General features: G+C 40.0%; 1 long non-coding RNA gene across 1 annotated transcript in view; it reads right to left on the reverse strand.

Annotated features, from left to right (window-relative positions):
• Positions 1-1,923, reverse strand: part of LOC126386449 (uncharacterized) — a 5,554-nt gene extending 3,631 nt beyond the window's left edge. The window contains exon 1 of the long non-coding RNA XR_007569502.1: positions 1,793-1,923. This is a non-coding gene — a long non-coding RNA (uncharacterized LOC126386449). The remainder of the gene's footprint in view (positions 1-1,792) is intronic.
• Between the last annotated feature and the right edge of the window lie 4,266 nt (positions 1,924-6,189).

The raw sequence follows: 6,189 nt of genomic DNA on the forward strand, positions 1-6,189 counted from the left end.
GCTGCCGTGGTCCTGCCTCCTGCCAGATGCCTCCTGCTGCTGCTGTCATCATTAGTCATACTTCTACTGTTATTATACACATATGATTATTGTCACACATGTATACTGCCAGATATTAATATATACTTTCAACATATTGTATCACAGTAGCCAGAACTATAACTATAATATTATTACTAATATTATTAATGTTGTTGTAAGCTACTGTCATTGCCGTCTGTCCTGCATCTCTCTCTCTCTCTCTCTCTTTGTCCCTCTTTCTGTCTCATTGTGTCATACGGATTACTGTTAATTTATTATGCTGATCTGTTCTGTACGACATCTATTGCATATCTGTCCATCCTGGAAGAGGGATCCCTCCTCAGTTACTCTTCCTGAGGTTTCTACCGTTTTTTTCCCCCGTTAAAGGGGTTTTTTTGGAGAGTTTTTCCTTATCCGCTGTGAGGGTCCAAAGGACAGAGGGATGTTGTATGCTGTAAAGCCCTGTGAGGCAAATTGTGATTTGTGATATTAGGCTTTATAAATAAAATTGAATTCAATTTTATATATATATATATATTTATAAAATTGAATTCAATAACCCTAATGCAGCATAGGACATGTTTGATATGCTGCTAATCGGCAGCAAAGCAATTATAAGTTTATATAAGTTCAAAGGAGGATGCGTTTAAAGTTTAGCCAGCGCAGTAACAATACTAAAGTTAGCTTCCGATTCCCAGTTAAGTGAAAGTTGTCAAGTGAAATCGTGAAACCTTTATTTTGGTTATGAAAACAGTAAAAGGGCAATTTCACTGATATTTCTCCATCAACCACATTAGACCAGGTCCAGATCAAATAACACTATACTTAGACTTATTTTTACCTTTTGAAATACGATCACACACTATCTCTTTAGAATACATTGTCAAATCTGTTTAATGTGGTCTGGGTGGGAAAAAAACAGTGAAATCATTGTTTTTTTCGGTTTTCCCCAAAAGAATAAAGGTTTCACAAATGTTAAACTGTGTTATAATGAGTTTCTGGAGACTCCTTGTTGGTCTAGTCCAAATTTGACAAGTGTAAGTATAGTGGTTTTTAATCTGGACTTGGCCTTATGTGGTTTAGAAGTATTTTGGTCAGTGAAATTGCCCTTTGTTTGGTTTTCACAAATAGAATAAGTTTCACAATCTGAAACTTGTGTTTTAGGGTTAGGGTTAGTAAGTGTCCTTAGTAATTTAGTCTAGATTTGACAAGTCTAAGTATAACGTTAGTGGTTTTTGATTTATAAATATCAGTGAAATCACCCTTTTTTCATAAGCAATAGAAAGGTTTCAAAATTCTTAAGACCGTGGCGTTAAGACCTTTGCTACGATGTCTAACACTAACACTTTAATAAGTATACGTGGTGCAAAAAAGGAGAATCTGCCGCTAAATATCATCATTTATGTTCCCCTAAACTTTTCCTTTCATCCTGAATCGGATGCGATGAGTCGTAAGCTAACTTCAGCGTTGTAGTGCACGACAGGACAGTAACGTTAGCAGATTAGCTTACTGAAAGTTGCTATGTGAATAAAATCACCTGACCATGTTTCTGCGTCTGTAAGACAAAACCCACATGCATTTTAATTTAATTTAATTTTATTTACTTTATTAATCCCCGAGGGGAAATTCAATTTTTCAATTACAGACAGGTCCGAACACACACATGCACAAACTGGACCTATACATGCACTAAGTGGAGAGGTGTCAGAGTGGGCTGCCCATGACAGGCGCTCCGAGTGGTTGGGGGGTTCAGTGCCTTGCTCAAGGGCACCTCGGCACTGCCCAGGAGGTGAACTGGCACCTCTCCAGCTACCAGTCCACGCTCCATATTTTGGTCCGGACGGGGACTTGAATAGGCGACCCTCCGGTTCCCAACCCAAGTCCCTATGGACTGAGCTATTTTATTCTATTGCATTGAATGTAATGACATTTTAAATTCTGTTAGAGCAATCATAAGTGTCAGCTTGTAAAAGCTGCAGGGTAACGTTAACACTTTGCTCTTTCAGCTGAACGCACAGCGTTAGCTTGGATGTGAACGTCCGGTAGCTAACAAATGATTAGCAAGGTAACACTCCAACAACACCTTTCATTTGTTCAGTTAACGCTACATTTGACATGAGCCACAAACCAGACTATTTGTGCCAGTAAATATATTCAAGTTCTTACCCACCATATGTTTGCTGTGAAGTAGGTTAACAGCAAACATACAGGTTCCATTTACATCTCTCTGGTTAGCAGGAAACAGATTAGGTACATTGCCTCATCTCACCAGCGTACGCCAAAGTGTGGGCGAGCGGAGAGCTTTTTCTATTTCCTTATACACAACATCTCGTCTTCGTCTGGCCTGGGAACGCCTTGGGGTCCCCCAGGAGGAGCTGGAAAGTGTTGCCGGGGGAGAGGGCTGTCTGGGGTGCTTTGCTTGGCCTGCTGCCCCCGCGACCCGGCCCCGGAAAAGCGAATGAAAATGGATGGATGGATGGATGGATGGATGGAGGATGGATGGATGGATGGATGGATGGATGGACAACACTGTCGCCCCCTGCTGTCATTTGATATTAATGAAGCCATTCAAATCGCACTGAACTTTGATGACGCTGATGTGAAAGGTTATAGGTCACAAGTTTAATTAAAAAAAACAACACAGTATTACATCCATGAGTACTCTTGCCTTATTATTATATATTATGCCTTATTGGCATTGCTTTTTTATCGTTTTTCCTAAGCAAATCTGTGTCACTTATTTTTTTTAATACTTTATTTTATTGTCATCATGGCATTTCATACATTTAACCCATGTTATATAGCCTATGTAACGATGACAAAACATTTTTGACATACATAAATAACGTGTGTAGGTGTGTCACCCAGTGATACATCGTACAATAAATTATACAATAAATTAAAATAAATAAATAAATAATGACAGTATTTGCAGTACAGATTTAAATTATACAATGTTGTAATAATTCTGAATTAATAGAAAAATGTCCTTCTTCCACCTTCTTCCATAGAAGAGGAAGAAGGGGGTGAAAAAATCCCAAAACAAAACACTTTGCCACTTATTTGATTGATACTTTTTGGTCATTGGTATTTGTTTTCATATTAAGTGTATATATGTACGTATTTTATCTCCCATTGGCATTATGTTTCCACGTTATAATTTATGAGTAGGAAAACATGGAAGAACAAACTAAAATAACTGCACAGTAAGCTGTCAGTAAAGCATATCAAGCATATGCGTTGTGTTTTATCTTGCTATATTTGTATTTATTTCCTGGGATGAAAGGAGAAGCGTGCACAGAGCTGGAAAAAGGCGTAATGCCAGACGAACACAATTGCCAGGGAGAAGACCTTCAACATTTTAATGACTTCAAAATTGTCAACGTGTTTAAACCAAAACACAAGTGAGCCACATCTAGGGTGGGTGAATTCTGTCTGCCGACGGCAAGCAGAGTCATAAAGCCATAAACGAGCGTCCAGTAATGTAATGCTGGTGAGGTGAGTGCCAACAGTATCCATGACAACATACTGTCACCTGGACCTTTGTTCTGAAGTAAACGCACAGATGTACCCTGTAGTTGTATAGGCTACCCGCTAAAAATATAAAGGAACAATGTAGATTGCCTGTTTGTTTGTAATTAGGTCATTTTGAAATAAAATCACATCACTTATTACTTGCTGCAGAAGTCATCTTCTCTCCTATATTTCAGTTTTATTGTCATACTGTACCCTGTAATAATAGAACAAGTAGGCCTATCCTGTAATTAAAAATACCTATTGTATAAGTTCTCTCTAAATTCCCCCCAAACTTCCATATTATTGATCAGTAGGTCGCACATATCCTATTATAATAGAATAGGTACCCAGTAGTTAAAAAAAACAAAACTATAATATAAATTCTCTGTAAATTCACAAATTGTTAGCCCCTTACTCCATAACTTAACATCCTGCTCCCCTGTACCTACATATATGTATTGGTACGTACTACACTAGTACACCGTTAGAACAACAGATTACACCATAACTACCCGATAGTTACGGTGTAAATTGCGGGCTGTAATCTAAAGCGTTACCCAGCCTTCATAAAGAACTCCATTGGAATGTGGAAGACGACCCTAGAGGCCAACTCAAAGCAGATTTCCCAAGTCAAATGCGGTATATACCAAAGAGACGGGGATATTCTGCATAGGCGTGAATCCCCACAGTAATATCACCAAGAAGACTGGCTATGAATACCAATTCTGAAGTGGAGTTAAAATCAGCCACCTGCTCTACATGGATGACATCAAGGTGTACACCAAGAATGAGTGAGAAATCACCGCACTGATCCAAACCACCAGGATCTACAGCAAGGACAAAGGGATGTCATTCAGATTAGACAAGTGTGGTCGAATGGTATCAAAGAGAGGCAAGATGATCAGAACTGAGGGACTTGACCTACCAGAGAGCAACATGAGATATTCATGACAGTACCTTGGGATCCCGCAGGCAAATGAAAATCACGAGGAGGCCGCAAGGAAGTTGAACACAACCAAATACCTCCAGAGAGTAAGGTAAGTCCTGAGAAGTCAGCTGAATGGTCAGATCAAGGTCCGAGCCATCAACATGTATGTATCATAAGCTGGGATCATAAACTGGGATCATAAGGTAGCCAAAGGAGGAGAAAGAAGCCACAGATACCAAGACAAGAAAGCTCCTAACCATGCATGGAGGGTTTCACCCCAAGTCCAGCACCCTGAGGCTATACATTAAGCGGAAAGAGGGGGCCGAGGACTAGTGAGCATCAGAGCCACTATCCAGGATGAAACATCCAAAATCCAGGGAATACATCAAGAAGATGGCCCCAAAGGACGAGCTGCTGAGTAAATGCCTTAGACAACAGAAACCTGATGAGAGCAAAGAGGTGGAGGAGCAAGCAACATGGAGGGACAAACCCCTACATGGTGCATACCACCATCAGATAGAGGAACTGGCTGATATCAAGAAGACCTACCAGTGGCTGGAGAATGCTGAACTGACAGGCAGCACAGAGGGAACAAGGGCCATAGAGGCCAGGGTCTACCACAGCAGATCAGACCCAAGGTGCAGGCTGTGCAAAGATGCCCCTGAGACAGTCCAGCACGCAGTGGCAGGGTGTAAGATGCAAGCAGGATCAGGGTACATGGAGAGGCACAACCACGTGGCTGGGAGAGTGTGCAGGAGCATCTGTACCCATAATGGACTCAAAGTGCTCAAATCCACCAGACACCACCAAAGGTGATTGAGAACAACAGGGCTAAGTTCCTGTGGGACCTCAAACAAACAGCTGCTGGCTAACCAACCGGACATAGTGGTGGTTGACAAACACACCAGAGGAGGGCAGTAGTGGTAGATGTGGTGATACCAGCCGAAAGCAACATCAGAAAGAAGGAACAAGAAAAGGTGGAGAAGTATCAAGGGTTGAAAGAACAGCTGGAACAGATGTGGAAGGTCAAAGTTGATGTGGTCCCTGTGGTAGTAGGAGCACTCGGGGCAGTGACTTCCAAACTAGGTAAATATTACCTTCTTTCTGTCTGTCTGCATCTTTTTTTAACATGTTTGAAATGGTTATCAAATATCATATCATATTATATCATGGTATGCAGCTTCAGGTATTAAATATGTTTTCTTTTTTTTAATATTACCTTTAAATGTTTTAAAGGAGAAGTATTTCCTGTATCCTGTAAACTGATTCCGTTTCTGCCTACAACTGAAATCTATTTTTATTTTTCTGACAACTTCATAAAAGATATACAGACAAATTGTATTTCAAATCCTGATTAAAAGATTACAATCTTGTAGTCATTGTTTAAAATGTATGCCAGTGTGCTGTCCACAGATCAATTAAACATCAACACAAGAAAAAAACTTTGTTTGATCTTTAAATGTAGATGATAAAACGTAAAAATAAAGTTTGTGTGTTTTGTTATTGTAAAATTGGTTAAGTTTGTTAAAAAGCAAAACTCCATGAGGTGACAAAGAAATAGGCGTACACTGCAGAGCACTGCACTGCATCCTGCTGAAACTATGTATTAGATGTGTATGGCCCTAACCCCTAAGTCTGACCCTTTAAAAGCCAAATCCAACAAACACAACACAAAGATGAGTACTGCACCACCATGCCGCCTTTATATGAAATTGTGCTGATCT

The sequence above is a fragment of the Epinephelus moara genome, chromosome 24, assembly GCF_006386435.1.
Source record: "Epinephelus moara isolate mb chromosome 24, YSFRI_EMoa_1.0, whole genome shotgun sequence".
In the NCBI taxonomy this organism is placed as follows: Eukaryota; Metazoa; Chordata; class Actinopteri; order Perciformes; family Serranidae; genus Epinephelus; species Epinephelus moara.